Here is a 26071-nt window from a genome sequence, read left to right on the forward strand (position 1 = left end):
CCAAGCTGTTTCCAGACCCTGTTGCCCCCACTCAGGGCTTCATCCTCAACCTCCTCATGCTGAAACTATCTGGTTCAGTTCCTGGATTCCAATAGGTGATCTTTAGCCTAATCTTGTCCATTTCCACAACATGACACTGTACGCATCCTACCCCCTACTTTTAGTTCCCTTCTATGTATTGCCTTCCCCTATTAAAACTCAAGCTCTTTGAGGTCAGGGACTATTTTGCTTATTTGTACTTGTATTCTCAGAGGTTAGCACAGTAACTGGCATATAAATAGATGCTTAATAATTCATTGTTATTCATCATTCTTCATTCTTTAACTCACAGAAAATTCTCTGGAAAACACAGAGTTCTTATTAAGGCTGAGGACTAGTATTATCAGAGCACTAGTATTTTCCTACAGCAATCAAACCAACCCCAATTCCAACTGCAAAATCCTGTCCATCATGGCCTTCATCTTTCAGGGGTCATCCTCACCTCCCCAGCCATTCTGCCTCTTCCAGGAGTTCAGGGTCATGCATGTCTCTCTGGGGAATAAGCAATCCACACCGTCTTCCAAGATAATGGCACCGGTGGATTAATCCTCTATCCTACCATTTCAACCCTTCATTCTCTATTCCATCCAGTTCCATGGAGATAAGGCAAGGACAAAAATTCTTGATAAATGTCTAAAACACAACATGTAAACCAATTTCCCAGTCTATCTGGCATTCTTTTCCTCACTGTTCATTCTGTGCTCTCAAGTGTGAGATGAGGACATGTTCATCTTCAGTACATAGTTGATAAGACACAGTCTCAAATCATGTGAGCATCTATTTCCTATTAATAAAAGGCACCAAAGACCTGGAGTGTTACTTAGAAATGCCTGAAAACCCAAACAGGTTGTTGTTTGTTCTTCATTCTTGAAGACGACCAATTACATCGGAAAGGTGATGTCTTGACTTGCAAGTGAATTGGATTTAAATGAGGCAGGGCTGTGCAAAATCATCAGCCTCACTCTCTCCCCCAGAATCATCGAGATTCAGTGGCATGACATGAACAACTGGCAATGGCCTTGGATGCAACGCAGTGAGAGATCTTGGCCTTCTTAAGCTAAGATCTTTTCAGGTTCTGTTTGTCTGAGGCAACAAGGTATCAGTGACCTGGAGTGTTGGTTAGAGGTGCCTGAAAAGCTAGACAGGTTACTCAGGGAAAGAAAGAGGCATAAGGCAACAGCCAACTAGCCAAGTAATAATAACAATAAATAATAATAAAAGTAATCCCAGAAACCCCTGAAGTGAAAAACACATCCTTACCCTCCTCCTCATCATTGCAACCTACCATCCCCAGGCTGTGGAAATGATTTATTTAAAAAAGGAAATTGCCAAGCCCCACTTTGTCCTCCTGGAATATGATTTATGTTTTCCTTCTAAAAGTGTCTCCCAAATAGCTTGAATATTTGAATGTACTAGTAGAATGTTAATGGAAAACAGAAATTAGAAATGATTTGGCCAGGGTTCTGTGGCAGAAGAAAGAATTGTCTTCCATGGTATGTTTGTTAAGGTGGTTCCTACCTGGGAACAGAGCTACAACTGTCAATACTGATGCCCAATCAAGTACTACGAAAAAAGTCCCAGAAAAAAAAGGGGCAACTAGGTGGTGCATAGCAAAAGTGCTGCTCCTCGGGTCAGGAAGACCTAAGTTCAAATCTGGCCCCAGATACTTAGTAGTTGTGTGACCCTGGGCAAGTCACTTAACCCTGTGTGCCTCAGTTTTTCATCCATAAAATGAGTTGGAGAAGGAAACAACTTGACAAAGAAAACACCCAATGGGTTACAGAGAGTTGGACACTGCTGAAATGACTCAACAACAACAAATGCAGCATAAAGATTTACTCACATGAATTTGGGAAGCAGTGTAACACCATGGAAAGATTCCTGGATTTGTCATGAAAGGACCAGGGTTAAAAGTCAGCTCAGCTACTCACTCACCACCTTTGACTTTTAGCAATTTCTTTGGACCTAGTTCTTCATCTATAAAATGTGGAGGCTGGATTAACTGGACATCTCTTCAATTCTCACCAGGCAATCCCTTCCTTCCCCTCCCACTCCACCATGCTTTTCAACTTCTTGTGTGTGTGTGTGTGTGTGTGTGTGCTTGTGTGTGTGTGTGTGTGTGTGTGTGTGTGTTGTCTTCCCCATTTAAAAGAAAGCACTTTGAGAGATATGGTCGGTCTCTCTCTCTCTCTCTCTCTCTCTCTCTCTCTCTCTCTCTCTCTCTCTCTCTCTCCCTCTCTCTCTCCATCTCTCCCTCTCTCCCTCCATCTCTGTCTCTCTCTGTCTCTCTCTTTCTATGCTTGTATTTACTCTCTCAGCATTCAGTACAGTGCCTACCACATAGTTAACTCTTATTAAAGACTTTCTGACTGACTAAATATTTACTTGCTCTGAGTCAGGCACCACACTAGGTGCTGGGAATACAAAGACAAAAACATTAAAAAATTAAAACTATCCCTGTCCTCAGAAAACAGGTTAATTGAAATAAATTGACTCGCTCAAGGTCCCACAGAGAGTCATGTCAGAGGTAGAACTAAGGTGAGGTCTCCTGATTGTGAGTCTAGGGCTCTTTCTATTACAGTTCAGTTTCTCATTCATAAACCAAGCCACCTCAAATTGATTTTTTACATATAGTGCTTTACATTCTGATTTACGCAGCATACTTTTAAAAATGTGACTTCTTTCTAATGCTTCACTTTATCTTTTTGCCTTGCCCCATGTTTTCACAATGAACCTCCAGGATCCACATTAGAAACCTAGAGTGGGATTATGGAATTTGAACAGTGAAGTAAACTATTGCCAAGCAGGTGTCCTTCTTTTACCTTGGTAACCACAAACCAATTTCTTTCAGTAATTTTCACCCACAAATATACACACTCAAACATTTTCTTTTAAATAAATTGTTCTGGAATAAACTCCTAAGATGCAATTAGTTTGACAGTACATTTCTTACTATGAAAGGCTGAGCCAAGCCTTCTTCCATTGGGCACAAATGGCAAAGGTTAAAGATGCCCTCCTGTAAAGAACTGCGCAGTTAAACAAAGCTTGTAATTACCTGCTACACAACTGGATAGACTCCAGGTTTCATAATTAATTTAACCTACATTTGATCTGCTCTGCAGACAAATTAGCCCAGGGTGTGGAGAGGTGGGGAGAAGGGGGTGGAAGGGGGAAAACGTATTTAGCTTCTCTCTTGAGCAAAGTTGAGTCGGATTTTTTCTCCACTTGTTCAGCTACTTTTCATAAATAAAAACACCTTTCTTATTCCCAGGGTAACTGTCTTCTCAGGTAACTGTCAAAAGTCATAAGCAATTTTAGCTGAGTCACCAGAACTCTCTTCTGGGAACTGTAGAAGTCTTGATACCACTAAATAAACTATAAAGGGATACCCAGCATATTTTAAAATCAGCCCCCAAGGTCCCTGATCACAACAGGTCCTCAGCTAATGCCTGATGTGAAGATGAAGGAACTCATTATAATCAACACATAGAGTCAAAATTCTATGAAAGAGAAACCCCTACTTCCCAATAGGCTCAAATTACTACCACGCAGCATGGTAGGCAAATTCCCATTATGCCATGCTGCTAGGCAGAGTTCCCAGAGGCAATCAGCCACTAGTAGCTCTTCCCTTCCTCATCCTAAAAAAGTGTAAGAAGGCCAGGCTTTGACCCAAACTCCAGCAAATGCCCAATTTGAGTGTGGGCAGCGTGGGTGAGGAAGGAAAGTAAGGAGGGAAGAATGATAGTCAAATCCTATTCTGCAACTGGTGAAGAGTAAGAAAAAATATACAGCATCCCCAATTGATAAATGGTCAAAGGATATGAACAGGTAATTTTCAGAGGAAGAAATTAAAAATATCTATAATCATATGAAAAAATGCTCTAAATCACTATTGATTAGAGAGATGCAAATCAAAACAACTCTGAGGTAACACATCACACCTATCAGATTGGCAAACATGACAGAACAAGAAAATGAAAATGCTGGAGAGGATGTGGGAGAGTTGGAACACTAATTCCTTGTTGGTGGAGCTGTGAGCTTATCCAACCATTCTGGAGAGCAATTTGGAACTATGCCCAAAGGGCTACAAAAATGCGCATACCCTTTGACCCAGCAATATCGCTACTAGGACTGTATTCCCCAAGAGATCATAAAAATAGGAAAGGGTCCCACATGTACAAAAATATTTATAGCAGCACTCTTTGTAGTTGCCAAAAACTGGAAGTCAAGGAATGCCCATCAATTGGGGAATGGCTGAATAAATTATGGTATATGAATGTAATGGAGTACTATTGTCCCATAAGAAATGATGAACAAGAAGACTTCAGAGAGGCCTGGAAGGACGTATATGACCTGATGCTGAGCAAAAGGAGCAGAACCAGGAGAACTTTGTGCACAGCAACGACCACAGTGTGTGAGAGTTTTTTCTGGTAGACTTGGAACTTCGTAATAATGCAAGAACTTATTAAAAAAAATCACAAAGGTGATTTTCTAAGGCAAAATGCCTTCCACACTCAGAGAGAGAAATATGGAAGTCATTCGCAGAATGTAGCAGATCATGTTTGTGTGTGTGTGTGTGTGTGTGCGTTTGTGTATTACGTTTTGATTTGTTATATGATTTCTTCCATTTATTTTAGTTCAACTACATAGCATGAGTATAGTGAAAACGTACTCAATAGGAAAGTAGAACCTATACAGAATTGTATGCTGTCGTGGGGAGGGAGAGGGGTAGTGGGGGGTAGGTGTGAGGAGGATAAAATCTTAATTTTATGCTGGTGATTGTAGAACATTAAAAAAAATAATAATTAAATTAAATTAAATTTTAAAAAAAAGAATAATATACAGCAGGTAGTGCCAGAACTCAGCACAGCAAAGTCTTAGGTGAATGATTTTGTCTTTCAAAGCTACCAGACCTTTAGATGATTTTTTTAAACCACCATGCTGACCAAGGATTTTCATTAAATATCCACAGTACTTTGCACATTTTCTCTGAGTATCAATCCTGATGTCTTGACCCATTTTCATGACTATGTCAACCTATTAATTATCCTATAGTTTCAGCCTGAAAATTAAAAAAAAACTAAATGAGGAAGGGTTATTTTCCAGAGTTTATCTCTTGCCATTAGATATTAATGGCATAAAGAGAAGAAAAAAAGAAAAAAAAAGTTAAAATTCTTTTTTCCAAACTGATATTTACCCCAGAGTTTGCAGCTGACAAAAGAGAAATTATGAAATTTCTAGCTAAAATTAAATTGCCAAAACTGGATCTCCTGGATAATGGGAAACTGATTGCCTCTATTACTGAAGAGGAAATGAAAACAGCAATAGAGACACTTGCAAGTACTGAGTTTCCTGTGGTGATGAGTGCCAATTGGAACAGTGTACAGCTTTTCAGGAAGAACTAAGAGATTTATTATGCAGGATTTGTGAGGAATGTGTACATGAGAAAAATGAGTGCCCCCAGTGCAGGTACCCTCTTACTTTTGATTTGTCAAAGGAATCTTGGTACTGCTTCTTTAATCAATTGAAATGCCAAAGTCCTGGTTATCAAATGGGCCATCAATTAACTAAGTAAGACTGAGATTGCAAGCAGCACCATGGATAGCTGCTTATCACTGATAATCCATGTAAAATATCTAATCAGTTATAGCCAGCAAATAGATTAAGCCTCCTATCTCTAATGATTTATGAATAACCACAGAAAGCCTTTAAAAGACTAGACTGGGAATATTTTCAAGAGGTCCTAAATAGGTTTTATTTTCGAGAGTCTTAATGAATGGGTTTTCAAGAATTGCCAATTATTTAAGATTATTCCTGCCCTTGTTCAAGGTTCTCCTTTCTTCTTAAGAAGAATTGTATTTCACAGAATCTCTAACATCTTAGGCACTTCGTTTGAATTCTTGCTGCTGCTGGGGAAAAGAAGCTCTCAGTCCATGTAAAACCAAAATGACTCCAAGTGATAACAGATATACAAGCCTTAGCATGTAAATAATTAAATATGTCTCTGGCAGTCCACCATGTCTGGAATTCTCTTCTTCCTCCACTCCAAATACTGACCTCCCTGGCTTCCTTTAAGGCCCAACTAAAATCATACTTCCTAGAGGAAGCCTCCCTTAATTCTTAGAGTCTTTCTTCATCAATTATTTCCTATTTATACTGAATATAGGTTGCTTGATATATGTGTGTTTACATGTTGTCTCCCTCAGGCTGTCTTTTGCCTCTTTTGTATTCCCAGCTTTTAGCAATGCCTGGCTCATAGTAGGCACTTAATCAATATTAATTGAATTGGATTGAATCCTACCCATTTCTACTTACTCCACATTTCCAATTTCTTTCCAAGCATCCCCTCATGAAAACTTACCACAATCTGTAGGTACCATAGGTACCTACAGTTTCATTCTGGCTGAAATAGTCATTGATTTAGTCAATCAATCAACAACCATTTATTAAGCTCCTTATCACCCTCCAATATAAACAGAAGCCAAAAAAAGTCACTGTCCTCAAAGAGCTTATATTCTAATGGCTGAAGACAACACATAAAAGGGAGTTGAAAAGGCACAGGAAGACAAAGATGTAACGTGTCTGACCTAATATCCCCTAAAAAATGTATGATGACCTATTTATCACACTCTCCTGTCAATAGCCTAATCAAATGCCATCAAGGTAGTATGCACAGGAAGATTGCTGACTCAGGAATCAGAGCACCTGGGTTCAAATTCTACCTCTGGAGGCAGATTCTTCCTTTGGGGTCTGGGGAAAGTCACTTAACCTCCCTAGGACTCAGTCTGCTCACCTATAAAATGAAGGGGAGGGTTTGAACCGAGGTTCTTGTCACCTCTAGATTTATGATCCTCCCACAAAGCATATTACCCTCCAAAAAACTGAGATTTCATTTTGCAATCACATTACAAAGCACTTTGCAATTAATCATTAACTGAGTCCTATTGATTTTTAAAATTAAAATCACTGAATGAAAGTTAGAAGGTATATTGTCATCATTTTAGAAATGATTCCACAGACCTATGTAAACACAGACTTGGATATTTTATTCTCATGATTTCTTACTTACCACCTCTAACCCACCATTTTTAATGGCACCTGAAAAACCTTTCTCTAACTGAAGCATTCCAAAGGCTAGATTTATTGAGGCAAAAGCTGACATTTGATTATCAGGCCCTGAATCATGGCATCATAGAATCTTAGAGATGGACAAGACCTTAGAGACCATCTAGCCCAACCTCTTGTACCTACAAGAATCTCATCTGTAACATCTCTAGCAGGTTTTCATTCAGCCTCTGCTGATCATTTCCAAGAGTGGATAGTCAATATCTTGACAATTCTGGACAACCCCAAGTGTTCCTTCTATTGATCTGAAATCTGCCCTCTCTTAACTTCCATCAATTTATTGTTCCTAGTTCTTCCCTCTAAGGAAGGCCTAATCTCTCTTATCATAGACCTAATCATAGATGTTCAAATATTTGAACAGTGACAAAATTGTTAATATAATGACAGAAATTGTTAATATCAGATGTATTGTGGACTGCCACTCCCTTAAATGTTCCTTGCAATATCAGAGTTTCAGTAATGTCCTTGCCTTCCTACTCTTGAGATATTTACTCTTGATTGTGTGTGTGGTTTGTTCTTGAAGAAGACCATGATGTCAGGGAGATGATGGCATAACTTGCAATTGAGGCAGAAGTTCTGTTCTTGACCATAAGAGGTCTGCTTTCTGCCAGAAACTACCAGCATAGCCAAGGAAAACATGCCTTACCAATACCCAGCACTGATACCAGAGCAAAAGAAAGAACCGTCTGATATAGCTCATTGAATTGTTGCTCCAGGTAAGGGAATCTTGCAGCAGATGGTAGCATTGCAAAGCAGCTGCAGTCCATTGGAACAGAGAACACAGAGGAAAATTGACACCTCTATAGGCAGTTACCTCTGACAGCAGATGACCAAGTGAACTCCTGTATTGGAGGTGTTATCCTTTTCCACGAGACACTCTACTAGAGAGCTGATGATGGTTATTCCTTCCCCAAAGTCATAAAGGATAAGGATGGCATTGTGGGCATCAAGGCTGACAAAGGTGTAGTGCCTCTGGCAGGGACCAATGTCAAGACTACCACCCAAGGTCTGGATGGGCTGAGTGAGCGCTGTGCCCTGTATAAGAAGGATGGAGCTGACTTTGCCAAGTGGTATTGTGTATTGAAGATTGCGGATGATACACTTTCCCCACTTGCCATCATGGAGCATGCCAATGCGCTGGCCTGATATGCTAGCATTTGCCAGCAGAATGGCATTGTACCCATCCTGGAGTCAGAGATCCTCCCTGATGGAGAATATGATCTGAAGTGTTCTCAGTACATCAGTGAGAAGGTCCTAGCTGCTGTCTACAAAGCTCTGAGTGATCACCAAGTCTATCTGGAAGGGACCTTGCTGAAGCCTAACAAGGTCACCCCTGGCCATGCCTGTACCTGGAAATATTCACATGAAGAGACTGCAGTGACAACTGTAACTGCCCTTTGCTGGACTGTCCCTCCTGCAGTCACTGGTATCACCTTCCTCTCTGGGGGTCAGAGTGAAGAGGATGCCTCCATCAACCTCAATGCCATCAGTACCTGCCCCTTGCACAAGCCATGGGCCCTGACCTTCTCTTATGGCCTAGCCCTGCAGGCATCTGCCCTCAAGACCTGAAGTGGAAAGAAGGAAAATGTCAAGGCTGCCCAAGAGGAATATATTAAGCTGGCCATGGCCAACAATCAAGCTGCTCAAGGCAAGTATACTCCAAGTGGAAAGTCAGGAGCTGCAGCCAGCCGAGTCTCTCTTTATCTCTAACCATGCCTACTGCCTTAAATCAAGGCCTTCCACCTGGGTATGCCCTGACTCTCCAGGCCATCCCTCACAGTCCAGGAATCCCAGAGCTTTGTGCTGACCTCTCCCATCACTCCTAATTTGCGTGGTATTGTTGCATTCTGGTGAATCTAGTAACCCCTCCTCAGACCATTTTTTTTTCCAATAAACAAGTATTTAACAAGGAAAAAAAATAACTTGCAATTGAATTAGGCTAATCTGAAGCACAATTCAGGTCCCTCCACCCTGAGATCTTGCCTGGTGGAAGAACCTGGGTCAAGATGGATCTAGGTCCTGCCCCTTTCCATTAGGCTGCATGGCATGAAATGCAAAATAGCCAGAATGAAGTGGTTTTCCTTGCTTGGACTGCCAAGGACCACTGATGTCTCATGACCAGGTCTTGCTACCTCATACTGTCTCCCAGTTCCCCTCTTAAAACTGTAAATACTTTTTCATGGATCTCTTTGGTGGGAAATTCACTGGACATCCTCCAGGGTGGCAGGTTTGCTACTCTGTTATCTCAATTAAAGACGCTTTCTTCCTCAGTTCACAGTTTTGATTTATTCCAGGATTTGACAAAAGCTACAACTCATCTCTCACTTCCACTTAATTCATTTCTTTACTCTAATCTATCCATTCCCAATGACTTTGACTAACCCTCATGTCACAAGAATTGTGAAGGCCTCATCAATGTATGTCTCCCTTTAAATTCAGCATTCCAAAATTCAGCACAATATTCCAGATGTGGCCTTACCAATACAGTCACTGCCTTCTTTGTTGTGGCAGTCATACATCTGTCAATACAATGACAGATTATATTCAGTAGAATATAAATCACTTAAACACAGCAATGATTTCATTTTTGTCTTTGTTTCACTAGCACCTAGCACAGCGTTTGGAAAGTATCAGGTGCTTAATAAATGCTCATTCAATAGAATTGGATTAAATTATTTATGTTATGAATGTATTTAAATTAATTGTTTCCTCACCTACATTTTGTATTGACAGAGATGAGTTACTCCCCAGAAAATGGCTCTACGGAAAGTGACTAAATGTACTTAAAAAAAAAAGTTCATGCTGTTTATATTTACAAAAATTGAATAGTCTCCAGGGAACTCTTAGAACCTATAAAAACATTAGCATCTTTATAGCAATGTCTATAATAATTTCTTGCTTATAAATGGATTGAATCTGACATTGTCTTCTCATCTAATTGTGTGTGAAATACATTTTTCCATTTTCTAAATATCAAAACCAGATTGAGTGAAAAGGAATTAGAGTTTTATGTTTATGAGCATAAATTATTGTATTATGCTGAAAGTACTAAAAAAATTATTGACAGAATCACAAGAACCAAAGTACTGAGAATAGAAATAGAAAACTATTCGCTAATATTTATGGTTTATATGGGAATGATATTTCCATATATTAAAAAGAGGATGATATCCTTCAATATCCTTCAACGGAGCTATGAGTTCATTGATATGGATGTTCTCTCAAGAGATATAACAACTTACTTATTGTTTTTTTAACCTGTTTTCCTCTTATCCATATCCTCTGATTAATCCTTCACATAGGGGTCCAACCAATGTGCTTAGGACCTTCCTAAAAATCTCTGACATTAGGAGGATGTCAATATAGCATAAGGGTTTTCCATCCCTCCTCCTCCTCACTAAAGAGCTGGTCCACCACCTCTTCTAGATATGTTTCTGATTGATTGTGTACTGCATCATGCACATAATTCATCATTTCTAATGTGCTACAGTCAAGTTATGCTCACCATGTGCCTTTCCACTGCCCTTTGCACAATGTGAAATTTTGATTCTTTCCTGCCATTTGACACCACCAGAATAGCATTAATATTCCAAAAAGATGGAATTTTCTTTGAAGGAGAAGTTTGCAGTCACTAAAATCACAGAACAATTTCCCAAATAAAATCCAGATTGCTCTGTTACTCCTACATAATTTTGGTCTAGTTCCTGGACCGTTGTCAGTGTCTAGCCAAGATACATGCATTAACAGTCCAGCTCTATGGTTCTGTAAATCCAGTGTTCTATCACAGTCTAATCAATAGATAGTTTTCATCCTTCTCCACAAAGAGGATATGATGGGTATATTTTATATACGAAAAGTAAAAATCTTGATGCAGTTATCTGCACACTTTAGCTGGATTCCCAGTGAGTATATTGGCTTACAAATTAAGTGAAAATTCAATTCTTTTCATGAGGATAGGAATTTTATTTCATTAATGTAGAAAATCTGTCAGAGGAGGAAACTCCCTCTACCACCTTCTCTCCAATGTGTTGTCTTAAAGAGTTGCCTAGAGCACAGAGAGGTTAAAGTCAAATATCTCAACAAATGTCATGGATGGGACTTTCTGGCTTTGAGAGCATCTTACTATCCACTACATTATGCCACCTCTCTTCCCATAGACTAGACATAATTTGAACATTGTATACCTCATTTCAGCAGGACTATGATGGCCACTTTAACATTATGATTGTAAGAGAGGACCCAACTAAGTGAAAAAAATAAAATGCAAAATAAAAAGATGAGGTATCAGACATACTAGATAGAACACTGAACTTAGAGCCAAAAGGACCTTGGTTCATTCTCCTTTGCTGGATCTCCATTCAGGTCACAAGGGTCTATCCTGGGCTCCTTCTGTACTCCCTCTTTATTATCTCTCCTTCCTCCTTTCTGCCTTATGGCTTCCTTTTAAAAAAATCCCTTCTTGTACAAGAAGCCTATTCTGATGCCCCTAATGCTAGTGCCTCCCTTCCATGGACCATCTCCCATTTATCTTGTGTATATCTTATTTAGACATAATTTTGCTGTTGTTGTTATCTCCTCCATTAGGCTGTGAGTTCCTTGAGAGCAAGGACTGCTTTTTGTCTTTCTTTGTATCCTCAGCTCTTAGCACAATGCCTGGTATATAGAAGGTGCTTAATAAATGTCTTGCTTGGAGATACCATCAAATTCAATAGCTTCAATTATCATCTCTTTTTAGATGAATCACAGATCTATTTATCCAGCTCTAACCTCTCTCTTGACCTCTAGTCTCACATCAACAGATATTTATTAGAGCATACATCTCAAGTAGGACATCCCAAAGAATTCTCAAACTCAACAAGTCCAAAAAAGAACTCATCTTTTTCCTCAATTTCTTCCCTCTTCCTAGCTTCCCTGTTACTGTTTAGGGCACCATCATATTCCTAGTCTTCCAGATTCACAATCTAGGTCAGGGGTGGGGAACCTGCAGCCTCAAAGCCACATGTGACCCTCTAGGTCCCTAAGCGTTGCCGTTTAACTGAGTCCAAGTTTTCCAGAACAAATCCTTTTATTAAGGGTATTTATTCTGTGAAGTTCAGATTCAGTCAAAGGGCCACACTTGAGGACCTAAAGGGTCATCTAAAGGCCACAGTTTCCCTACCCCTGATCTAGGGGTTACCCTTGATTCCTCACTCTCACCCCCTATAACTAATTTGTTGCAAAGCCTGTCATTTCTATCTTTGTACCAATTCTCATATATGCCCCCTTATTTCCTCTGACACAACACACCCTTTGGTGTAGGTCCTCATCAACTCATGCCTAGATTATCACAATAGCCTGCTGGTTGATGTCCCTGCCTCAAGTCTCTCCCCAGTATAGCCCATCTTCACTTCAACTGCCAAAGGGATCTCCCTAAAGCACAGGTCTGACCATGTTGTCTCACTGCCTACTCACAAAATTACAGTGTCTCCCCATTACTTCTAAGATCAAATATAAAATCCTGCTTGACTTTTAAAGCCCATAACAACCTGATCCCTTCCTCCCTTTACAGTCTTCTTATATTTTATCCCTTCATGTGCTGCTCTAAGATTCAGCTGCGCCAACCTACTTGCTATTTCTCACATAAGATATTGTCTCTCTACTTAATGTTTTTTCACTGGACGTCTCTCTCTTATGCCTGGAATGCTCTCCATCCTCACTGCCGCCTCCTGACTTCCCTGGTTTCTTTCAAGACTCAACTCAAATCCCACCTTCTACCAAAAGCTTTTTCTGGTCTCTATCCCTGCTATACTCCTTTCTGACCCCCACCCCCAACACCTTCTCTGTGAGATTACCTCCCATTTATATCGTATGTCTTCCATGTAAATACCTGTTCATGAGTTGTCTCTCCCATTAGAATGTGAACTACCTGGAAGTCAATGAGCATAACTTTATCTTTCTTTGTATCCCTAGTACTTAACACAGTCAATATGGTGGGAACACAGAGAAAGGCAATAAAAAAACTCCCTCTCTTGAATTTCTCAGCAAGGTGGTAAGTCATGCTAGGAGAGGTCTCTGAAGTCTGTCCTAGGGTACAACCAACGCACCCAATCCCCTAAGTCCCCAAAGGGTGTCTTAATGGCATGGAACTAGATAGTGGAAAGGAAAATTGATTATGAATCATAAACCTGCCAAAACAAAAATGAACTAGGTAGCACATAAGCAATTTGCTCTAAAACAGATTTTAATTTCATAGCACATAAAGTCTACTTTGAAATCACTTCTCTATTTTGAATTCTGCCCCCACCAATGGTTTAATTCAAGGAGATACAACCTTTTACAAATACAAGCTTCCCAATGTTAATTCAGTGAGTCATTCTGAAGAAATAGTAATAACTCTTTACATTTATAAGGCATTTCATCGTTTACAAAACAATTCTACAACTATTATTTCATTTAAGGCTCAAAATAACTCCATGAGGTCAACAAATCAGCTGTTATTATTTGAAAAAAAAAATGTTGCTGAGAAAAGTTAATTGACTTGTCAAGGTCACACAGCCAATTTTTGCCAGAGCTGAGACTGGAACCCAAGCTTCAAGCTAAGTCTGTTCACTGCCCATTTGACCACAACATGATGTTTTGTGGTTTGCCCCATGGGAACTAAGCACAGTTTTTATGTGATCTCAGATTTAGAGGTAGGAAGGATCTTATAGGTCACCTTCTTCAACCTCTTCTTTTTTACATATCAAGAGGAACCTGATGCCCAGAGTGTTTAAGTGACCTGCCCAAAATCACACAAGTAGTGTTAGAAGCAGAGTTTGAATCCAGTTTGTCTGACTCCAAATCCAGTATTCTTTATTACACCATGCCTCTCTGAGACTTAAAGCCTGGGAAAGGCTAAGGACCTTGCAAAGAATCAGAGGCAGGATTCATACCCAGATCTGCCAACATCAAAAAGTGGTGTTCTCCTCATTGTGCCGTACTGATTTCCTTCTCAGGGAGAGTTAGAACAATTAGCAAATAAATGAATTCCAAACAGCACCTAGAACTGCGCTTGTCACACAGTAGGCACTTAAATGCTTAATGAAATGAATTGAAACAAATCCATTTTTTCCTCAGGCCTTTCTGGTTATCTTGTACCCTAATCATATAATCATTTCTTCTTTTTTTTTTAAGATGGGAAGAAGTAAAAACATTTTCTACGTCCTGAAGCACAGACATATTTGACCAATTGTGTCACGATTACTGAGGAAGGCTGTATAGAAAACAGATTCTTTAGTACTTTGTAAACAAATAGAAAATAAATGATGACATTCCTTATAAATGGTATCTACAATGAACTAAGTAGATCATTAAACATTTTATGGGGAAACTCCATAGAGTGCTTGCTGTACTTTGTCTGCAAGGCAGGAATCTCCCTTTAAGCTTCTGTGACATAAGACGTCAAATCTCATTCATTGCTACACTGTTGTGGATCATACTGACCAATTTGATTGTTAAATACTTTTAAATTAGATTATGAAGGGCCAATTTCTGTCAAATGCCTTGAACTAGTGAAAGAGATCTGTTTTCTCAAAGTAAAATCAGCAATGACCAGTTTCTTTTTTTCTTTTTTTTTCAGGGAGGAAGATGAGGCAATTGGGATTAAGTGACTTGCCCAAGGTCACATAGCTAGTATCAAACGTCTGAGGCAAGATTTGAACTCAGGTCCTTCTGACTCCAGGGCTGGCACTCTAGTCACTGCACCACCTAACTGCCCCAATGACCAGTTTTAAATATGTATATGTATATTCATGTGTGTGGATGCCTTATTGCATGGGGGTTGATGAACACATAAGCTATCTGGTCAATTCAGTTATAATAAATTCAGTGATAATTGAGAGATTATATAGCTATATGACTAACTTTTGACCTTGAACAAATCATTAATATCTCTCAGTTTCAGAGGGATTTTTTCCCCAGTAACAGCTGCAGGGAATGGAGAAAAATAACAGACTTACAGTTTAATGAAAGTTTTTTTTTTTCTTAACACTCATATTATTTTAAAGCCCTTGTTTAAGGGTTCACAACTTAGACACTTAAAATGAGTTTAAGTTCAGGCTTGATCTTCTGTTGTCAGCTTACCCTCCTTTTGTTTTTGCTTTTTAAAAATAATGTATCTTTATCTGTATGTGAGAGTGCCTGGACAGAATGTAATTTGTAGTGGGTGAATATCCTAAGGCATAATTACTATGATAGAATATCATTTCTCAAAGAAGAACAAAGGAAAAACATTTCATCCTGTTAAATAATAAATGACCAGAGGAACGCAGAACAAGAGGAGAATTAAGAGGCCTAGGCAAAGGAGGGAAAGAATATTTTCTAAAGAGAATTGCAAAGGGCTTTTGGTGTCACAAATTATATTACCTTTCAATGCAACTGGATTCCCTAGTGGGAAGTTCTAAAAGGCTTATTTGAATTTTTCAAAAGTTTGTTTCAAGTAAGAATTATGGGATATACCAAATGATCTATTAAGAAGCACTTTCCATTAAAACTAAAAAAAATCCTTATGAGTTAAACATACAGCATTTGAAGGTATTAAAGAACTGAAAAAAAATAGTTGGGTACATTTTCATCTGATGTAACTGGAGGCATACTATCCATGGAACACTTGTTGGATGAAAACAGATGTTTTTAGAGAGCCTTTTAGGCACTTCAGCAATCTCTACAAGCTTTTGACCCCATCAGACTGAATTCCATCTTCCTTACCTCTAAGAAAAGCCAATCTTCTGAATATAATTTCTCTTCATTCAGATGAACAGAAGCTGACATTTTCTATCTAAGTCCCATGTCCATGTTGCTTTAATGAGGTCCTTTCCTTGTGTCTCTACCTCAGCCAACTCACCACAGGCCCTGCTTTCTTCTTGGACTAGTGGTTTAGCATGATCTATTCCAACTTTTGTCATGTTATCCTGCATCTGATTGGTCCATCCCACAGACATTTGAGTGTCCTAGAAATACCTTTCAGAATAGTGTTGCATAATCAGTTTCTATTAACTTGGAAAGAAAACTGATAGCTGCAAGACACTGAGAATGCCCCGGACTTGGTGTTCTGTCACATAAATATGAGGCCTTTGAAATCTGTCAAGGTTCACTGCGTAGGGGGTAAAAGAAATCCTGTTGTGAATTCTGAATTTTAAATAAATGCCATGTTGAAAGAAGGAGAATTTTGTTTCTCAAGAGGGCAGGGGGAAAGATGCTTGTATTATTACTATTCATATCTCCCATGTCTTCCCTACTTTTTGAGAAAAACATGCCTTCCACACCAATCACCTCATCCCTATCATTTTATTTCCCCTTATTCTACACATCAGAAATGATACAGTTCAAAACCCTACAAGATTTCTGCTTCGTAGTCATCATCTCTATTTTATTCTGTAGGTTCCTTGTCTCTCTCCCTGACACTCTGGATGTCTATGATCTTATTAAATGTTTAATTTAGATTGAACCCATTATGCAAGAAAAACATATTAATTGAGCCTATTAGAAAAGAATTGTGCTAAGTGTATAAAAAGGGTTAGCAAAAGGTTCCTTGCTTTAGCCAGAGGGCATGATAAAAGGAAAAGAGAGCTGGAACTACAATCAGAAGACATGGGTTTGAGTCAGGACTCAGACAGTTACTAGCTGTATTTCAATGGCACATCACCTAGCCTTCTAGGCATCAGTTTTATCTACTGTAAAATGGAGATAATAATAATTCTACTATTTACACTAAAGGACTATGAATAAAATGTTACATAACCTGCTATACAAATATAAGCTATTATTAATATCATTAAGGAATTTGTCATCTAGTTCAGAAAACAAAAATTACTCACAGAAAACATTAATTAACTGTACAAAGTACAGCAAGTCTAGCGGTGTCAAAGTCTGAGCCCTGCCACAGACTGAACTCAGATATGGCTGGAATCAGATTAAAATGTAACTGGAAAATGTTTCACAAAATAAGTGAAACTACAATACAACATTTTGTTGTTGTTCGGTTGTGTCCAATTCTACATGACCCCATGTATGTCTGTGGGGTTTTATTGACAAAGATATTGAAGTAGTTTGCCATTTCCTTCTCCAGGGTGCCCCATTTAAGGACAGACAACTAAGGCAAATAAGTGTTAAGTGACTTATCTAGGATCACACAGCTGGTACATGTTTGTGACCAGATTTGAACTCAGGTCTTCCTTGTCTGCTCTATCCATCATACCACCTAGACACCTCAAATTTGCAGGAGCAAAATCTCACTCTGAAGTCATCAGGAAATCATCACAAAACAAAGATGCAATAAAAAATGAGTAGGATGTGGGTAGATGGAAAGGAATGTGGAATAATTTCAGATGGAGAAAATGGCATGGGCAAATCTCAGAGGCAGAAATGTAATTGATGTACTTAAAGGCCAAGGAGGACAGGCTGGTCAAAGCAGCGTGTTTGAGTCGGGGAATAGTGAAGCATAAAATTTAAAAATGATAAGGTAGATGACACAAAGGTCTCATTTGTAAGTCAAAAGCACAGATGTAGCCAAACCTGGGGAAAAGGTTTTATCAAGATGACTGGAAAGAGAGGATCAACAGAACAGAATACAAGCAAAACTACTGCTGAAGGACTCCAACGTATTGAACGCAAAAAGTATCAAACCCTTTGTCTCCATTGAAAAAATGCCTCCTCTGGGCACCTAACCTAGATGGAAAAGGACTGACCCTACAATTAAAAAACTTGAATTCAGAACCCTATCTCATATCCTTATGAACTGCATGACCCTGGGCAAGTCACTTACCCTTTCCTAGCCTCAGTTTCCTTATTTGTGAAATAGGGTAGTAGCTACCTGGCAGGGTTATTGTGAGGATCAAATGAGATAACCTTTGCTTTGCAAACTTTAAAGTGCTATGTAAGTGCTATTTTTTATTACTGATTTTTATTATTATCACCAATTCACCAATCTACCAGCCCACAGGACAAGACAACGATATCTCCCAGTGTTTGAGAAGGCAAACACCATTCTGGCTTGCACTAAGATACTTTTCACTGGCAGAAATTTTTCTTGATTTATTTCTTCTATTTTTATTTAAAATATCCTTTACACCCTCTTTGAAGGGAGCTATTTAGGACTCACAGACTACATACACACACACACACACACACATGCACACACACATACACACATATACACACATACACACACATATGCATACACACGCATGCATATTTGTGAATTATATCAATATATTTTTAAGCCCAAAGGTTTTCTGAGATTAAATTAGTTTAAGAAAGCCTGTTCTACACAATTCTTCTTGCATTACTAATATACTAGTAATATACTACTAATATATTACTATTCATCTCATTGTCACATCACCATACAGTATAATAATCTTTCATGGAGTCAATGAGATCATCGTTTAAAGGATCATATATTTAGAGCTAGAATTAACCTATTGGTGATCAAGTCCAACTTCCTTATTGTCTACATGAAAACACTGAAGACTAGAGAGGTGAAGTGATTTACCAAGGTTATGCAGGTCATAATTAGCAGTTTCAAATCCAGCTTTTCTGATTCCAAATATAGTGCTCTTTCACAATGTATAGTGAAGGAATGAAAAGTTTCCTAAAAATTAGAGCTATCCAACAGTGAAATGAGAGGCCCTGGGTGGTGTCTCCCTTTCATTTAACAGATGAGGAGCCTGAAGACAAGAGAAGTTAAGTAATTTGTCCAAGGTCACACAAGAAGTAAACTGACCAACCAGGGTTTTCAATTCAGGTTGTCTGATTGCAAACTAGCACTCTTGATAGTACAGGATATCATGCATCCAGTTTATTCCAGTGGACAATGATAGTGCTCGCAAAGTGCTATACTATGAGATTTCAGATGTATTTTGGTGGAATTATTTCATCAATATCTTTATGGTATCCATCACTTGTAATATCTAGGTATTAAGATTCAGAGACTACTTGTACTTATATACTAAGACAAAAAGAAAAAAAATGCTGATCTGGAAAAGAGATTTCCTCTTTTGATTCTGTCTTTTGAAGATTATAGATGAAATGATAAAAATTATGGTCTAAGATTTTCAGTGCAACCTTACAAATTCTAGCTAGTATCTTTGCCATCATATCAGATAATCATAAATATATACAATATGTATAATATATCATATCATATCATAAAATATAAGAGTTGGAAAGGATATTATTTAATATACTGAATATACCCAAATAACCCTCTCTACCAAATTCTAGACAAGTGATCATCCAGCCTTTGTTTTAAGACTTCCAGGGAAAGAGAAACCTGCTACCACCCAAGACCTCTCATTCCACTGTTGGATATCTCGAAGTATTAAGAAACTTTTCATTCCTTCAAGCCTAAATCAGCTTCTATTCAGTGACCAACAATTATTCCTACTTCTGACCTTGGAGGTCAAATAGAACAAGCTAATCCCTCTTCCATATGATTGATACCCCTTCAAATGCTTAAGGATAGCTACTATGCTCTAGGGCAGTTAGTTGGTGCTATGGACAGAGGCTGGAGTCAGGACCATTCATTTACTGAGTTCAGATGGAGGCTCAGACCTTTACTAGTTGTGTGACCCTGGGCAAGTCACTTAACCCTGTGGCTTCAGTTCCTCATCTGTAAAATGAGCTAGAGAAGGAAATGGCAAACCTCTCCAATATCTTTGCCAAGAAAACCCCCAATGGTCATAGAGAGTTGAACAAACTGGACAATAGCAACAAAATGATGTTCTGCCTTCCCTTGTCCTGGCTAAATGTTCCCAGCTCCTTTAATGAGTTCTCAGATAGCTAATTAAACAAGGCATACAAAAACACATCAGTTCAGCTATTCTATAACTTCTAGGTTTTATTTTTTTTAAATGACAGCATTTATATAGCACCTTAAAGTTTCAAAAACACTTGACATATGCTGTCTCATTTGATGCTCACAACACTGGGAGGTAAGCTCTCTGTGCTATAATTATTGTCGTTTACACATGAAGTTGACTTGCCCAGAGTCACACAGCTACTAAAAGTGTCAAAGGCAGAATTGTAACGCAGATCTTCCTAATTCCAAGTGCCATGGTCTATCCACTGCATGACCCAGCGGCCCATATTTAACAACAACATCGACAACAACTTCTACTATTACATATCAATAATAATAATAATAACCAATGTTCCAAAGGAAAATTGGAGAAGATAAGAAAAATGAGTATCAAAATTTTGGAGTATAAAGTATAACTCTAGAGATCATCAAAGCCAATATTCCACTTCAAAATGGAATATTTTCTATAGCAAAATAATGATAGTTCACATAGAAGGCAGCATGGTATAATGGATAGAGAGCTGGCCTCAAAGTCAAGTTCAAGATTTCCCTCATTTGACTAAGTGAGTCATTGGTGAGTGACCCCTGGACAAGTCATTTAATCTCTGAGTGTTCTAGACCAAACTTAAATAGAAGCAGGGACCACTAAACCATACATAAGGATCTCTGAGGGCTGCAAATTGTTTTAGAAAATCACATATACTACCGTTCTAGCAGAAGATGAATGACGAAGCACCAGAGGAGAAGTGTGCTATAGCCAAAATTCAATTCAATAACTTTAATAAGAGCCTACTATATTCAAGGTGCCTTTTTAGGTATTGTGAATATAAGGACAACAGTAAAACAACCTCATATTATATATATATATATGTATGTATGTGTGTGTGTATAGTATAATATATAATGTAATATGTATAATATATAAATGTTTTTTATATAATCAATACATCAATAGATTAAAATCAGACACTATATTTTAATCCTGTTTAGTTGGCACTGGGGAGCACAGTTGACTACATGTGGTCTGCAGATTGCTCATTTGATACCTCTGCTCTAGGCAACTTCCTAAAACCATAAATTACAAAGTAGGTACTGACCTGCATTACTTGAGGGAGTTTCCTTCCCTATGATGTTCCCTATACCAATGAATTGACAAACACAGTCCCCATCCCAATTACATAGTACTTTATAATTTCTAAAGCTTCATAAGAAAGCTGAGGTTCAGATGAGCTAGCCCAGATTGAGCTACCTCCTAGTGGTCCAGCCAACAATAAATAGCAAGTCTAAGTCCTGGGCTCTTGAAGGCAGGGGATGTTTTACTGTTAACTTTCTAAGACAATGCCTAAGACAGTTACTGAAATTATCGAAGCTATGAATTGAATTTTGGCTAAAGCACACTGCCGCTCTGGCAGTTTATCATTCATCTTCTGCTTGAACAGTTCCAGTGATAAGAAGCCCTCTCCTTCATTAAGTAATTCATTCCACTTTGGTCGATCTAACTGTTAGAATTTCTTCCTTAGGTGGTACTGAAATCTACCTCCCTCTCACTTCTGCCCATTGATCCTCTTTTGTCCTCTGCTACTTCCCAGAATGAATCCTTTTCACACAACAGCCCCTCAAATGCTCATAAGAGAGCTATAACGTCCACACTGAATTTCTCTTCCAATCTGAGCATCCCTACTTCCTTCAACTTTCCTTTATATGACAAGGCTCCCAGGTCCCTCACCATCATGGTTATTCCTTCAAGTGATGTGCCTCAATTGTTTTGAAAACATGGCATTTGTCTTTGTTATAACTGATGGATTTCTGGGATAACCCAAAGTGGAAAGGAAAGTTGGAAAATAAAGGTGATGTAAAACAGATGATATCAACAAAAATTTTAATTTAAATATATTTTTAAACATATGTATATTATGCATGTGCATATGTGTGTATACATACATATATACACACATATGTACATACGTATATACATATGCATATAACATATATGTGTATGTGTGTGTATATAGATATATATATATATGAATGTCTAGTACTTAACGGCAATTTAGGGAACGAAGTAGGGAGAGTGCCAGTCTTGAAGTCAGGAAGACTCATCTTCCTGAGTTCAGTTTGGACCTCAGATAGGGATGTGACCCTGGACAGATCACTTAACCCTTTTTGCCTCAGTTTCCTCATCAGTAAAATGAGCTGGAGAAGGACATGGCAAACCAGTCCAGTATCCTCTCCAAGAAAATCCCAAATGGGGACTCAAAGAGTCAGACTTCATTGAAACACTAAACAAAAATAAAAACTACTTAACTAGCTGTATTCTGACCAAAACAGAAGATAATAGAATTGAAACCTTTTGAACACTATGCTTCAATCAATACAACCTTAATTGTATAACAGCAGAGGTTCTCAAAGTAAGGTACAAGGACCTAGATAGGTAGCAAGACACTTGCAGGGAGTCCAAGAGGTAAAAACTATTTTCATAGTCATATTAAGATGTTAATTTGTCAATTGAAATACTACTATTTTCAACTGCATATCTGGGTAAGGCAGGAATTTTTGTCATACACTTCAGTCAAAACAACATTGCAACAGATTGAATGCAAAAACAGCTATGACAAAGCAGCTGTCTTCTATTAAGCAAGACATTTAAGAGATCTGCAAAAATATGTAAAACAAGGCCACTCTTCTCACTAACTTTCTTGTTTTGAAAAATATAATTATTTTTTCATAAAATGTGTTATTTATGTTAACATGTATTGGCTTCATTATTGCTATATTTAAATGAACTAATAAATGTTTTTAAATTTATCAGTTTTAATTTCTAATACAGTAAATATTGACATATATAAACAAAAACTCATTGGGGTCCTCAATATTTTTAAAAATGTAAAGAGATCCTGAGGCCAAAATATTTGAGAACCATTTCACTAGAGGCAGCATGGAATAATGAATAGAGAGCCAGCCTGTGAGCAGGAGACCCAGGTTTGATACGTAGATCTGACACATGGCGACTTTGGGATCCAGAGCAAGTCACTTAATCTCTCAACATTCTAGACAACTTTCTAAGATTCTAAATTACATAGAAGGTGCCAAACTCGATTGGGAGCAGGAGTTTCTTCATCTGGGACTTCCTTATGCTGATGAACCCATAGACCAAGTCCCTGTCTTGTGACTGGATTAGTTTCTTTATCATACTAGTTTCTCATATTGAAAATACTGTCAACGAAAACCCCCAAGTCTTTTTTACATGTAGAGGAAGGTCTCCCTTGGTCTAAACTTACACCTGGGGAAATAGCAATAGAAGTATTCTCAAGATGGGGCAGCTAGGTGGCAGTGGATATAATGCCAGGTGTAGAGTCAAGAACACTCATCTTCCTGAGTTCAAATCTGGCCTCAGACACTCATTAGCTCCGTGACCCTCAGCAAGTCATTTAACCCTGTTTGCCTCAGTTTCCTCATCTGTAAAATGAGCTGGAGAAGGAAATGACAAATGGCTTCAATATCTTTGCCAAAAAACTCCAAATGGGGGTCACGAAGAGTCAGATGCAACTAAATAACCATTTTTAAGATCACGTAGCTATTGGGGAATTTTATCATATTCATTCAATTCAGTTTGGCAAAAAAGAGTTCAGTGCCTTCTGCATTGAATGCACTGCGCTAGGCATTGGGAATAGAAAGATGAAAAATGACACATTTCCTGGCTTAAAGAAAATTATGGTCAACTAGCAAAGATATGACCTCTGTCCATATAGAGGAAGTAATTAATACCTAAACTGAGCATTTGAAGAAAAGAAGTTTTTTAAAAGGTGAAATAAGGAAGGAACTTATGACAGGTCTGAAGGACTATGAGAACTGTAAGAACCCTAGTCCTAAGAATGTTATTGAAAGGGGGGAGGGAATCTATCTGTAAAACCTATTAATATGCAATGTATATATGTATATGCATATGTGTATATATACATGGCAACATTTTTTCATAAAAGCAAAAACAACTTGTGTTAAAGAATTGGAAAATTGTGAAACAAATTTTGGTACATGTAAAAACTAAAATATCATTTCGTCATAAGAAAAGGCAAATTGAGAATTCAAAGAAATACTAAAAGACATGTGAAATGATTCAGAATGAAAAAGAAAGAAAAAGAATCATAAGTACACTCACTGGAACTCTGCAAAATAAGTGAGTAATGATATTGATAATACCAACAAAATCCAGAAAATTATACAGAAGAAAGAGGGCTCAGAAGGAGAAATGGAAACAAAGGGGACATTTTTGCTATCTTAACGAGAGTTAAATACATATGTGATGCATTTAGCTCTATCTAGATTTATACATATAGACATGTTTCTATCAAAATGTAAATAACAGAATTTATGATTTTATATATTATCTGTGTTCACTCTTTTTTTTGTATTTGAAGATGGCATTTTTATCAATGATTACTAATTTAGAATCAATGATTTTTTTTAAATACTTAAGGAATCAGTTGAGGCCCCACTTCCTTAATGAAGCTTTTCCTGATCCCCACCAAGTTAACTTCTAGATATTATATATATATATATATATATATATATATATATATATATATATATATATATATATATATATATATATATATATATGTGTGTGTGTGTGTGTGTGTGTGTGTATATATATACACACACACATATATATACATATATATGCATATTTAAATTAAAAATTTTGTTGATATCATCTATTTTTACATCACCTTCATTTTCCAATTTTCCTTTCTACTTTGGGCTGTCCCAGAAACCCATCACTTATAACATTGCGTTTGGACCTCATTACATTCTGCCTTGTGTTTGTAACACTCCTCCTTTTCTCCCTAATACCACCTGAGGGGCATATCTATGGGAGAGAGTTTTAGAAGCAAATATGGAGAACAATAAAAATGGGAACAGAGTCAATCTGTTCTTACCCTCCAGCCAATGGCCTTTGTTAAGATTTTAACAGCCTGTCTACATGTTTTTGGAATCTAAGGTAGATCCAGGTGTTAAGCAATGAATTCAGTAGAACCAAGGAAGTAATATACCATAGCAAGTGGAAATAGGGAAATGGGGTCATTTAAAGAGAGATCAGCATCAGATGCAGTCTACATGTAGAAGCCATGAGATGTTCATATTAAATTTGATTGTAACAAGGGTTTGTACAGAAGCATGTGCTTAGAGCTCACCTGGATACCTAAGGATTCCAAAGACAGGGTTACTCATTGCGTGGATCTTTGGGGATGATAGCTAAGACTAGGGTCCTTAACCTTGCAGTCATGGATATGCTTCGAAAGAGTCTGTGAACTTGGATGGAAAAAAAACACAACTTTATTTCATTTATCTCTAACTGAAATTTAGCAGTTCCTTCAATTATTTAAAAATATTATTCTGAGGAACCCACAGATTGCCAAAAAGGGGTCAAAGGTTCAAAAGAAAAGGTTATAAAACCCTGTTTTTATACATGTTTATATTTATACACATATTTAAATAGTACACATTTTTGTACCTACATATTTATTTAAATTAAAAATATAAGCCCCTTGAGAATAGGGATTATTCCAACCTTTGTATCTGTATCCCCAATGCCTACCACAAAGCCTGGCACAGAATAGGAACTGAATTAACGATCAATTGATGGAATAATGGATTGACCTAGGGAAAGACCAGCAGAAATACTCTCAATTCTTAATTCACTCCAACAAACTGGACACTAACGCTGACCCTCTGAGAGGTTTTTCCATGAAAAGAAAAGCCCCAGAGGCAAACACCTTCCTTGCCCCTGTGACAGTATTTGAGGAAGTGGGGAGAACCTGCCAGATTTGATCCTTCTTGATGATGAGGTTTCTGGTTGGACAAGGACTGTTCAGTCTTGGGAAACACCTACACAGGATGTGATGGTGTTTTTTACTTTATTTATTTTCCATATTCTGATTAAAGTCCTAAACTATATGTTGTATATGTGAATCAATGACAATCACAGGAAAGTAACAAAGTAGAGAAATTTTCCTAGAGTAAGATCAGCGTTAGCCTGACACAATTGTGTAATTCATACACCAACCATAGATGAGCATGATGAAGCCAAGG

General features: G+C 37.9%; 1 long non-coding RNA gene and 1 pseudogene across 3 annotated transcripts in view; one reads left to right on the top strand and one right to left on the bottom strand.

The window, feature by feature from the left end:
- LOC140512694 (uncharacterized) overlaps window positions 1–16069 on the bottom strand; it is a 58661-nt gene extending 42592 nt beyond the window's left edge. Inside the window, exon 1 of one of the 3 annotated variants that reach the window (XR_011969881.1) lies at window positions 15889–16069. This is a non-coding gene — a long non-coding RNA (uncharacterized lncRNA). The remainder of the gene's footprint in view (window positions 1–15888) is intronic. The other 2 variants (XR_011969882.1, XR_011969880.1) reach the window with 2 other exon arrangements.
- On the top strand, window positions 7802–8971 carry LOC140510850 (fructose-bisphosphate aldolase A pseudogene; annotated as a pseudogene).
- Window positions 16070–26071: the final 10002 nt, after the last annotated feature.

This window comes from Notamacropus eugenii, chromosome 6, assembly GCF_028372415.1.
Source record: "Notamacropus eugenii isolate mMacEug1 chromosome 6, mMacEug1.pri_v2, whole genome shotgun sequence".
NCBI classification, from domain to species: domain Eukaryota; kingdom Metazoa; phylum Chordata; class Mammalia; order Diprotodontia; family Macropodidae; genus Notamacropus; species Notamacropus eugenii.